Raw genomic sequence first — 12,841 nt, 5'->3', positions numbered from 1 at the left:
GCAGGACAGTTGGTCTAGAGTCAAACAGACAGAGGGGCCAAAACACACAAACACATCTGGAGACTATTCCACTGGAGCCATTGTTCTGCTGTACCAGATGCTTCCACGTGGCCAAACAACAGGCACACAGACACACACACAAAGGCATGCATAGATTAAAATGCATGCCACGTATAAATAATCATTATATCTTAGCTGCGCAGTCCCTCTCCCTTACTACAGTAGCTCATTTATAAACGCACACAAGAATGTACATGCATAAACACACTAATCCCGCCCACTTGCATATTACCCGCGTAAACACATCCCAGCTGACCCGGACTTGCCCTCGGCATGTGCTAAGACCCCATAATTCTGTAGTGTTTACAGGTTCAGCAGGGCCCTCAAGGCAGGCAGGCAAGCAGACTGTATCTCTGAACACACACCTGTGCTGTCTGCCAGGAGAAATGACCCCCACACTCCCCTGGGGCTACACAATGTGGTGTGTGAATACCATCCAGCTTGACCTGACTTCTGTAGGAAGCTGTTAAAAGACAATATGGTGGAGGACGGTGCTTCAAATTATGTTCTGGAGAAACAGAGACAGCCTGACCTGCCCCAGACTTTCATTTGGAGTATGCAGTCCACTTTGGGAGCTGTTGACTTAAGTAGTGTGGCTCAGTTCAAATACTCCACTTAGTATGTTTTCATGTACCATAATATGTACACAATGTGCTTGTATGCACAGTGTACTTTGAAGAGATTTTGACAGGTTAGCTACATTAAACACTGTAAACTGTGAACTAAGAATACGAACAGTGTCAACTATAGCCTATAGGGGTGTTGCCAGGCCTGTGGTGCTTTTTCTTTATTTTATATTAACTAGTGAGTCAAACAAAATTCTGCTGCAGATACTAATTTTAGTGACCGTTAAGTGATGCACAGGTAATGTAAGTCGAACAAAACATGCAAAACAAACAGGGAACCTAACATTGTTTTGGGAATAACGAATAAGAAAATCCCAAAGATTTTGATTTATAAGAAATGCTTTTTAAAAACATGTATATGTTAAATATTGCTAACATTTGTTGAGAATAAATATGCTACAATCAGTGTAGTAAGAAAAAGACGATGTTTGAAATATAAGACTTCAATGTCATGCTAGCTGCTCCATTTTTGTAACTATCGTAACCTGCGTTATATTAAATTCGGTCCTACATAATACTACATTTTTCAACAGGGACGATGGCACTATTAGGCACATAAATACCAAAGAATATCAGAATAAATTAACATAATGTATTTCCTGTAATTCTTTTTTTTAAACTGCTGCTGCTGTTAGCTTGCTAAGCTAGCACTGACGTCATCGCTAATGATGATATCATATAATGGTTTCGTTGACTAAAAATAGTTTAGTAGTCAAGACGGTAAGAGTGAACACAATTTGCTCTTAACTTTTTGGCCCATTCTGAGCACACCATCGTACTCCTGGAGCAATTCATGTAGCCATGATGATAGGAACACTATTATTCACGCCATATTGCAAGTTCAAGTACCCTGAAACACAGCACAGGTGTGGTTGCTTTTTCTTCCATATTTTTATTTTAGGTTACCGGTTTATTTAAGAACCAAGGTCTTTGCAAGATCCTGTACAATCATGCTAAGCCACAAATGATCTGTCGGCACTACTGTTGCCAGCATGAGTACTATTAAGGGGAAACCATCTGTTAGCTAAACGACAAGAAGAATACGTTAAAAAACGTGTTTTCTCCTGCAGCCGGATGGGTGGGAAGTTAATCAAAGCCTTAGACAGCTATGTTTGAGCAGTTTGAAGCTACAGCCATTATTATAGGCTTCATGCCACATGATCACAATAATAAGAAAGTTCACACAGTACATAATGCATAATGCATCACAGTCCACAGAACACAAGCTGGGGGAAAAGTTACAGCTCATTGCTATTATTATCTGGCCATAATCCAAAACAGTTTAATAGGCTTCTTGATATAAGTTGCTATGGATGTGTCTCTTTCCATTTCTGTCTCTGCACTACATTCACAGCTTGCAATAACAGATACAGTAAAGCCAGGATGGGGTCAGGCCACTGGGCTTGCCGCAGGCCCGGCCATGACTCGGTGAGCAGGCGTGTGAGTGATTGGGTCACTGGTTATGGAGAAGACACGGGAAGGAAAACAGGAACAGATGTGTAACTGTTATAGCTCTAAAAGCCGAAAGACAAGGAGTGACAGACAGAAGTAATGACCAGCATCCACAATCACAGCCCAGCCCAGTAGTACCAGTACTTTTTATGGATTTGAATACACATACAGAATGAGCCACTGATGCAGTCCCACATAATAACCGAGGCTCTTGTGCTCAGGGCTTAGCAATTTTCACTGTCCTGCATTTCATCACAATTGCCACTGTTTACAGATGGAACAACATCTCTAGCACAAGCCTGTTTAGAGGAACACATTCTGACGGAGTTAAATGAAACATGTCCACTTTATGGCCTGACAAGAGAATTGCTTATATTGCTTATTAGCCACCCAGACATGGATGATTAAATAACAGTGATCCAACAGCCCACTGTTTAGAATAGTTTGCATCTGTTTAGATTGAAGAACCCGGTGTAAATGTGTCTGTCATTCACTATCTGAGGGTTCATTGCTTTTCCAGCTGTCTCTCACAGCATCCAGAAGCAAGAAGACTGATAGGGGGCAGTTTACAATCTAGTCTGCTTTCAATCTACTCTAGGCTATCACACAAGAAAAGGCACAATCCAAGAGTGGTATTGCTGCTGAGTTGTGAAAGCAACTTCCTCATTGGCCGCCAGTTTGTGACCCTGGCTCAAAATCCTCAAGGGAAGTTCTCTCTGAGAAGAGGCTGTACGTGAAATTCAGCAATCAAACAGAAGCCCTGCCTTATCTGTCAGGTAGCCCGCCTGTGTGCGTTCGTGTAAAGAACAGCATGTGTTCTACAGAAGGCGAAAGGGGCTGCCATACAGAGATGTGGTCAGACATACTGAATAGGAAGTCAACAGAGGCTCATTTATGCAGATGAGCACACACACAGTGACTCAAGCCATTTAACACCATGCTCCACAAGCTACTGTTCAACAACACAATCACAAACTCAATTTCTGTTTACGAGGTGCTTCAAAATCAGCTCTGCTAATTGTTACTGTGAGTAAGGTTGGTCAATTCCTATTGTGAGAAAACTAAAATAATTGTTGGGCTGCTGTGAGCCCTGCATTCCTCCAGAGAATACATGGCTGAAAAAAACTAGAGTCTACTTGCCTAGAGCGTCTATAGCAGTTCTGCATAGCTGTAATGCAGATGTTATGCTAAAATGCTGATTTAAATATTGATAACGCTTACTACATTCAATATCTTCATTTAGCATGTACCAGTGAGATTTAGAACTAAACACAAATGCATGCAAATAGAAATACACTACGGGAAAACTTTAACTTAGACCCTATAATAGTCATTTATGGTCAGATGGATCAGAGGGTTCGCAGTTTACAATAAGTTACTTCTGAGGGGAACGTGAGTGTGTAGACCAGACGAGTCATGGATCAGTCATGGAAATCCATCCGGTGGTTTTTGAGACTCCAAACCACAAATCTGAACCTTATGCTGAAGGAAAAGGAGAAAAAGGCAAAGTCATCAAAGTCTGGGATTCACCCTCTAAGTAAAGTTTACATTTCTCTCAATGTTTCTGACCTGAATGCAGTTCTAAGTACACTCATAGGTTCAAACAATACTAGTTTACTGCTGGATGTCGATGTCGGTCAAAATGCTGTTTCCCAACATGCATTTTGCTTTGACGACATGAACGTGCACACTCTGTATCTGAAAGTTTTGACCTTCTCACAAACTTGTTTTAACTTTAAATAAAAGTAGCTGAAGTTGCCCCCGAGGGCTTAACACTCCAGATATCAACTGACCGCAAGCAAAAACCTTCAAACTAGCGAAGGTAATATCAGAACCTGTGTAACACTGAACAGAGACTGAGGCAAGTTTTTACTAGTCTTACATTCTGGGCAGTGTTCAAGGGCTTTATTTGAATATTTGCTAGTGTGAATCAGACCAGGAAAGGAACTGAGCACTAAATACATAAAACTCTTTCCTTTGATTGCTCAGGGCTACCTGGAAGTTCCAATGCCACGGACACCTACGGCCCTTTTGCAAAAGCAACGAAGCAAAGTCAGTCCTAATCTGATGACATGACCCGGTTGGCTCCTAGCCTATGTTGTGGATGAAGTCAGCCTGGAGAGAGCAGATGACTTGCCGATTTTCTTCAGCTTGACTTTACATTTCCGCCTAATGTTCACTTCACAGCTGAACTGAATGAGCAAGGAGTCAAGGGGATGATACAATTTCCTGTAGGCCCAACAAAAGCTGGTATGGAAGAAATATGTGGGAGAAGATACCACCCTGTGGCCTACAGCTATGCATTGCACGGGCAGCCTCCAGCAGGTTAAGTGAGCAACACTTAATGGGCATAGATTTGTAACATTTGTAACAGGGCTATGAGGAGACTACTGGTGGTAGGAGAGTTCTGTTGCATACTAGGGTTTTCAAGCTTGCATGTGCAGGTTTCTTTTCGTTAAAATGACCCTTAAGTGAAACCAAATCCCACTTGGACAACAGCGAAGCGTGGAAAATGGTCCACATTTTGAAGGAGGAGGGTGAAAAAAAAAAGAGTAGGAGGATTTATTTTTTAATGTGAGTCGTGGGGTGCAGACAGGATGCAAAATCCAGCAAACATGGGGGATAGCTGAGTAATTAGGAAAGCAGATGTTCCTGTGGTATTCAAGCCCCCACTCCTTTGCTGTTCATTTTCTTTCCCAAGAAGAGAAAACTAGTTTTAGAGACCGATCTGAGGTCATTCCAAAGCTGATTACTTTTTTTCGAATGATATGCATGTAGTGGAAAAAAATCTGTGTACTTAGGAGGCTTTTCCATGCCACAGGGGGTTGGATGCCATCCAAAGAAAACAGCAACACCTCAGCCGTTCTGTGCCCATGCCTGGCTTATTAGATGTGAAGGAAAAATCAGCATCACTTTTGCCAGGAGCTAGTCGTTCGCTTGCAAAATCCAATAAAGGAATACTAGCTTACTACAACTACACGAGTCAGAGCCGAGAACATACAACTTTAATGATCTCCGCTGAGAGAAAGCAACTTTAGAGTACTTTTGCTCAGTATCCCAGATTGTTGGTGTGTGGTATTTTCTTTAGGCCAACCCCGCAGTATGGTATCCCCACGTGATGTTGCCCACTGTAAGCAGTCTTTGCTGCTGCAACACTTCCATCACTAAAGTTCCGCTGCACTTGACTAACTTATCTTTAAATCTCCGGCGGATGTGGCAAAAAAGCGTCGCTTTTTAAACGAAAAGTTAAAACGACAGAGAGCATGTAAAAGCCATACCTTCAATTTCTGATAAATCCACAAGTTTGCGACCACATTAATCCGCTGTTGTGCGTGTATAGATCCAAGGTCCGGCTTGGGAATCCTGCAGGGCGATGCAAATGCAGACAAATATAATCCAGCCTGGTTTTTGTCCCCTTGACTCTTTTTTTTTCTTGAGTCTTCTTCCACAGAGAAAAGAAAGAGGGAAAAAAAGTTACAGCAAGATTAGCCGTGTCCAACTTTTTTTCCCCTCCCCTCTCTGCTGATCCCAAGTGTCTTTCTCCCTCTCTCGCCTCCTCTTTGCTTTCTCTGTTGTCTGTCTCTCGGTTTCTTATTACTTTTTTCCTCCCCTTGGTCTCTGTCTATTCCTCCAGCCTGTCTCTCTTCCAGTCTCATTCCAACACACCCCCTCCTTCACCTCTCCTCTCCTCTTTCTCCCTGCTCTCTCCCTCTCTCTTTGGGAGATCTCTCTCAAACATGTGGTGACATCACCTTGTCCACAAGGCTGGAAAATAAGCCCTGGGCATCTCTCTAATCTTTCTGGCAAGCTATTCCAGGCCTCTCTACCCTCTCTTTACCCTCTACCCCCATCATCTCCATCTCCCCCTCACCTCTTACTATTTGATTCATGACATACCAGAGAGGCAAAAAAAACCCCCCCCAAAAAAACCAGGCTTGCCTCAATTCTGCCTGGGTTAAAGCGTTGTATTAGGAAAAGAAATACAGATTAGGCTCTCCTGGTTGGTGCATTATGGAGAGGAATTTACTCCATTAAAATTAATGAACTTACTTATCATACTTACTTATGATTGAAGGCCACTTCCACAGCTTCCATATTGTTTTATCACTGGCTTTTATTGCATCCAATCCATAAAGTGGCCTCGGTTGGAGCCCCTGACCATCCAGAAACACTGGTCCTAACAGCCACATAAATTCCACCTTTATTGTCAGTAAGTAAATAGTTCAGGAGGCGAATAAATATCACTTTGTCTTTTGATTTATGCGTACCTCCCTCCAGATGGTATGGAAGAATAGGTAGGGGAGTGTGCTCACATCTTCAAGATATTTATTTCTGTCCTCTGTTGAGAGGTCAACATCTCTACTGAGTAGTTATCTTTAACTCTCTCATTAGCTTTTACCCCTAGTTTAAAAAAAACAATAAAGGAAAATGTGAAAACTCTCTAAGTAGCATCCGTCCACTCAAATTGTTTCACTTCTGTCTAATAAAGCTGAAAATGCTTTGAACTAGATGCTTACCCAGAGGTGTCCTCTTTGAACTAAAAACACTGGTGGAAAGCAAGGTCATTCAGCCACTACCAATGGGGAATCTGGACAAATGTGTGCATATGTCTTTGTATGGTTTGATGTCATAAGCAAAGAAAGAAAGGAATTGAAAAGGTGTGGCTTCCCCTATTTCACTGAGCATATTGACAAATGATGTGTTGAAGTTTAGCTCTGACCAGACAATAAAAGTTACTCTGGTGAATCTCCCTATCCTGACATATTACCCAACCTCCAGAGATGAGCCAAAATGTTAATGATGTATTGCTCATCCAGTTCAATCCATCACAGTTCATGACTTATTGCAATGTGTGAAGTGCAGAAACAAAGTAAAAGGCTTTCTTATCATTGCCTGGCTGTGTTGCACAATCTAAGTAGAATTTAAATCTACAAAGAAGTCAAAGAGGCTCCCCAAATGTGTCATGTCCAGGACCAAAAGTGTTGAAGTTCAGGAGTATTATGACCACATGGTCAGTCGCAACCATGAGCATTAAAAGCATGAAAATATGTGAACATATAAGCATGATGCTAGTGTAACGGTGATAGGATGGCCCCAACCAACCGTACCTTGGTGATCTGGAAATCAACCAATAGGACCACTGCCAACAGGCTACAAGTGGTATACAACATATGGCAAAGATATATTTCAAGCTATCTTATAACTTGGTTTTTCATGAAGTCTGTTCTTTATCATATTGTACATGCAAAAATGTATTAACACTGAGAATGTTGCAGTGATTAACCATTTTGCTAAAGGTTGCAAATTGTTCAATACATCCCGACAAAGTTTTGATGAAATTTTTAAGTATCATGCATGAAGCTTTTCCTGTGAAAATGAAAAGCTCCCCTTCAAATGACTTTTGTTGAAGGCCATAAGGTGATTGTGTACATTTGTTTGTAACTCTTGCTGTAATCTGACCATTTCTGTAGATGGAGTAGTGATTCTTGTGAAATTTGATTAGATGGACAGTAGAATGGAAACACAATGGGCACCTCACCGTGGCTAGAGTTCACTGGTGTTTTGACTGGTATGCTAATAAAAATGAAGTCAGTGTTGAAAACTACAGTTCCTCGGTTGGCCGCTGCCACCAAAAGCAAGTCGGTTCACATAGAATGTTTTGTTAAAATTCCCAAAATGACAGCAGAAACAGACACGTTTAGAGCTTGCCGCTACAATAGGAGTTGACAGTCAATTTCCCCTTGTTATGTTCCATCTAGGGGGCCAAGACAACATGAAAAGGAATTCATTTTCCCCCAAGCACCAACTGAAACAACTTGCAAAAAAAGAATAAATATTACAGAAAATTAAATCATTAATGGTCATTACATCCTCCCAATAATGGTTAACTCAAAAGTGAAGAAACACTGATGGGTTAAAGTCAATAGAAACGAAGAGATGGTAAAATAGACCTAAAAGACACTTCATCTCCTTTTCAATACAGCGCTATAAATTAGCTCATGCTTGAACTTTAGAGAAGTAGAATGGGATTATCTAAGCCCAGAAGCACCTGGAGTTTGAAAGGCAAGTGGAATTGGGTTGGGAAAACTCCAAAGTAGCCATGGATGATTTCTACATTTAAATATTCATCATTCATGTCTCACATCATCAAAAAATGTAATGTTAGTCAAAGATAACCCAAGTTAAAACAAAATGCAGTTTTTAAATGATGATTTGATTTAGTATGGGAACAAAGCCCTCCAAACCTACCTGGCCCTGTGTGAATTAACTGTGATTTAACAGGTTTTGGAAAGCTGAGCTCAATCTCATGCAGGAGGTCACCAAAAAAAAAAAAAAATCCAGTGCAGCATTTAAAGACTACAGGCCTCATTTGCCTCAGTTAAAGTCAGAGTTCATGAGACTGGGAAAAATTGGCATCCATGGGAAAGTTCCAAGGAGAAAACCGCTGCTGACCAAAAAGAACACAAAGGCTCGTCTCACATTTCCCAAAAAACATCTTAATGATCTTTTTGGAAAAATATTTTGTGATAAGACAAAAGCATCTGGCACATAACTACCACAACTTTTCATAAAAGTACAACAATAGTCATAAATTGTGGTGCTAGCGTGATGATCTAGAGCCGTTTTATTGCCTCAAGACCTGAACGACTTGCTGTAATTGATGGAACCATGAATTCTGCTCTCTGTGAGAAAATCCTGAAGGAAAATGACAGGCCATCAGTTCGTGTCCTGAAGCTCGAGCAAACTTAGATTATGAAGCAGGACGGGCTGAGTCCCTGAGTCTTAACACCAGCAAGTTTCTCTGAATAGCTCAAAAGAATATGTTTTTGGAGTGGCCTAGTCAAAGTCGAGATGCTTTGGCATGACCTTAAACAGGCTGTTCATGTACAAAAACTCTCCAATGTGGTTGAATTAAAATAATTCTGCAAAGGTGAATTGGTCTAAATTCCTCCACAGCGATTTTGAAAGACTCATTGACAGTTATCGCAATGACTTGATTGCAATTCTTGCTGCCAAGGGTGATTTAGAGGACAATTACATGTATTTTTTTTTTACATAGGGGCAGATAGGTTAGGATAACTTTTTTCCCCTTTAATAAAAAAAAATCATAATTAAAAAACTGTATTTTCTAATATTAAAATTTGTTTTGATAGTCTGAAACATTAAACTGTGACAAATGTGAAAAACCCAGGAAATTAAAAAGTGGGCAAATCATTTTTCCGAGCTCTTTATATAATCCGAACCTGATGCCTGCTATTTGAAAACTTTATTTTGCAACTTTTTTCCTACGAGCATGTTCACATTCATTTCAAAGCCATGCTCTGCCAAAGAACCCTGAAGAGCAGAGCACCTAGCGTGGGAATAGATTCTTGGTATTGTTTGAATATTGGGAACTTTAATTTTCTGTTTGAATGGATAAAACTAATACTTAAAGTTTTTAAATTGCACAACTTTAAACAGGCTACTGGCAAATTCACAGATAAAAATTCAAATCACTTTAATTTGAGCCCGTAGTCTTCAGAGTTAAATATTTTAATGCTCAAAATTCAATGGTTTTTGAATCTCCAGAGTAAAGTGTTCTTATAAAATTCTTTTCATCACAGCCTTTTCTTCTCTGCATCTATTAAAGTTTTAATTATATACAATGAAAGAATAAGCTCGGTCTAAAAACAAAACAAAACAAAACTTAATTGCATTTTTGTAAAGGCTTAGTAAGGGAAATGGCATTGTTGCCATAGGAATTGTGAGCTTTGAAGCACATATTGCACACGCTGTCACCCTTTACACACAAACACTTAAGCACTCGTTCAGGTACAGTTCTCCTTCACAGCTTTACAAACACCCTTTCATCATAACGGACTCATAGCTATTTACCTGCTCCACTTTGCCATCATCAACAAATGCCATGATTACTGAGGAGAGATAATTTCCGTGCCAAAGTTTTCTGCTGCTGTGCCAATGCAGAGGAGAATTGCGATAATAATTACCAGACCTTTCCTTCAAAGGTGCCTCTGAGTGTTTCTGAGCAACTGAAGGATAACAAGAAAAAGGGACTGACAAGAAAGATGCAATTATTTTGAAGGTCTCTGTATTATACATGAAAAGACGCTGTTTCGGAGCTCTCCCGAGAGCTGCATATGGTTAACAGATTTGTCTTCTCCTCCAGTTCTTCACAGCTCTACTACGCGTACAAGGAAATCAGGCCATGCTGCTGCATGCGACTGCGGTTTCAATGAGAATTGATGTAAATGCTCCAGTTCACATGCATATGAGCCATTCATATCTTTGCCTGGTGGGACTAAATTGTGATGACAGCCCTGAGAGACACGATCATAAAGGGCTTCATCATTAAAACATATGGGAAACAAAAGACAATAAAGGCAAAATAAAAGATTGCCATGAAGGATCAGCGGCGGAGATATGATCGTAAAAATTCGGAGCCTTGGGGGAAGAAGGGGTTCAGAGGAAATAGGCCTCACTTCAAATCACTGTCTGTGATGCTGTTAAACAAATTGACAGGGAACACATGACTGCCGCGCCTGTCCTGGTTAGACCGGGACGGGTTTTTACAGGCCTTGTGTGTCTCTCTGGTCATATAGGTGTGTGTGTGTGACGGTGTGATACATTACCATCACACATATATCGTGCACGGTGGGAGGTTTGGCCGAGTTCCAGCCCTTGGCTGGGGAGGATATCTGGAAAGGAGGATCAATGAGCTAGTCAACCGGCGTCGTATGGTGGTCTGAAAACGTTGCATGATTTACGACAGGCGAGGCCTCGGTTTAACCGGCTTTATTCCATCAGCACTCAGAGTTTTGCCTCGCCTTCTGTTCAACTTCAGCTCTGCTCGGCACCTCTACTTTACACGCACCTGTTCCATACTGCTTAACAGGACACCGCTTTTAAGATTAAGTAGGGCTTTTCAATTTCAGCTCTCTCGAGTTTCCCTAATTAAAAATGAGCAGGGAGGCAATCCAGTGTGATTACAGCTGAGGACTCTTGAGCTTCGTGCCGCAAACAAATCTAAGAGTCTCAAGGAAGAGGTTGCACCTGTTGCAAAGCCCTCTAAACAGGTTCTCCAGAACTAGCCAGACTCTCTGTCATTGGCACCTATGGGTTAGGATGAGGCATCAAGGGAAGGGAGGAGTCCACATGTGGGAGCACATGCTCTATTCCAGACTCTGAGTCTGTTTATTTCTTCATGCCCTCCTTCTCGATCCTCTCCTGTTCATCTTCTACCCAAACTCATGCCTCTTTCACATTACCCTCCGCCATCCTCTTCATCCATGGTCATACCCGTACTGAAGATGGACTCTACTCCCTTTCCTCCTCCCTTACGCCCATCTCCAGCACTCTTTCTCTCCTTCAGTAACTACGTGAGGCACACGGAGTGAATTGATCCTGGCAGTGTCTTTATTGGCTCAGTTATTTCCACTGCATGCTCCCATGCTCCCCTAAAAGGATGAGGGATTGGACTGCAAGGGCGGGAGGGGGGGTGGAGGGTGCGGTGGAGCTGAAAGAGGGGACTAGGCAGGCAGGATGGGCGTTGTTTAGGTAGAGATGGGGTAGGGTGCTGAGAAAAGAGAGAGGGAAAATGAGAAAGAAAGACAGAGGCGCAGTCAGTAAACCCTCACACAGCAGCAGTGAAAGTTTCGCGCAGACACACAGCCGAGGACAAGATGCAGTCGGTGCACTCGGCGAGGCCGTGTATCTTCAACGCAGACTGAGAAGTGGATTCTATTTCAAGCATGAGTGGCGATATAAATCAGTCAATCAATAACGAAAGAGAGAGCCACACATGCTCCGAGATGGGCAGGGGCCCAAAACACATTCCAGCACAGTTCTAAATTCCAGTAATTTAGTGTGAGGTACTCCTGTTTTGATAGTCATTAAAAGCTCCAGTACACTTGTATGTACCAGTAAATTGGCTTAATGCTCAACGCTGGCTCTTGTGGGCTGATAATGTAACCCAGGCATCAGCTTAGCATGGGTAAATGTGTATGTATGTGTATAAGTGTGTGCGTGTGTTTGCCAAGCTCCTCAGTTTGCTGGTCTGCATTATTGCCGCAATAAGCCATGGAATAAAGTCAAACTGCCAGGCGCCGAGCTGAAACATTCTCACTGCTGCAGCAAACCAGAAACGTGAGCAACAACATCGCCACACACCGAGCGCGTTTCGGATTTAAGACCGGAGCAACGCGCTGTAATACGTTACCAAAGTCTAATTTAGCCTGTCGTGACATCGGGGGTAGTGGAGAAGCACAAAATAGAGCATCATAAAGCGAAGGAATGGGATCAATAAAGAACGGGGCAAAATATAGTTACTGCGGGGAGATAGGGAAGGAGGGCAGAAGGCAAAAGAAAGATGAAGGCGGTGTAGATTAAGTGTGCTACATCCTGCACCATGACGACAAGCATGTGGAGCCTATTTGTCCAACTGACACATATTCCAACAACAGCACTTCATTTTTTTCTCTCCCTTTCTCCCTCCCTTTTCTTCACTCAGTCTTTCCTACAAGAAGAAAGGTTCGTAAGGCAGTGAAGGGGGGGATGGGTCTGTGGAATAAGTAGAGACAGGCTAATGAGAAAGAAAAGAAAGTCTGAGAGAAACATGGAGACACACACGCAAAGAGAGGGGAGAGACCACAAAGTTTTGGGGAGCAGTGGAGGAAATACAGTAGCTCCAGCAGTAGTTTTCCATT

At 42.0% G+C, this 12,841-nt stretch overlaps 1 protein-coding gene across 3 annotated transcripts in view; it reads right to left on the bottom strand.

Moving 5' to 3' along the window:
• Positions 1–5,821, bottom strand: part of col16a1 (collagen, type XVI, alpha 1) — a 75,427-nt gene extending 69,606 nt beyond the window's left edge. For all 3 annotated transcript variants that reach the window (XM_005453865.4, XM_005453868.4, XM_005453867.4), the window contains exon 1: positions 5,417–5,821. The gene's annotated coding sequence lies outside the window, so the exon portion shown is untranslated. The remainder of the gene's footprint in view (positions 1–5,416) is intronic.
• Between the last annotated feature and the right edge of the window lie 7,020 nt (positions 5,822–12,841).

The sequence above is a fragment of the Oreochromis niloticus genome, linkage group LG22 (genome assembly GCF_001858045.2).
Source record: "Oreochromis niloticus isolate F11D_XX linkage group LG22, O_niloticus_UMD_NMBU, whole genome shotgun sequence".
In the NCBI taxonomy this organism is placed as follows: Eukaryota; Metazoa; Chordata; class Actinopteri; order Cichliformes; family Cichlidae; genus Oreochromis; species Oreochromis niloticus.
The sequence above is the reverse complement of the archived record's forward strand: the minus strand, read 5'-3'. Positions and strand labels throughout refer to the sequence as shown.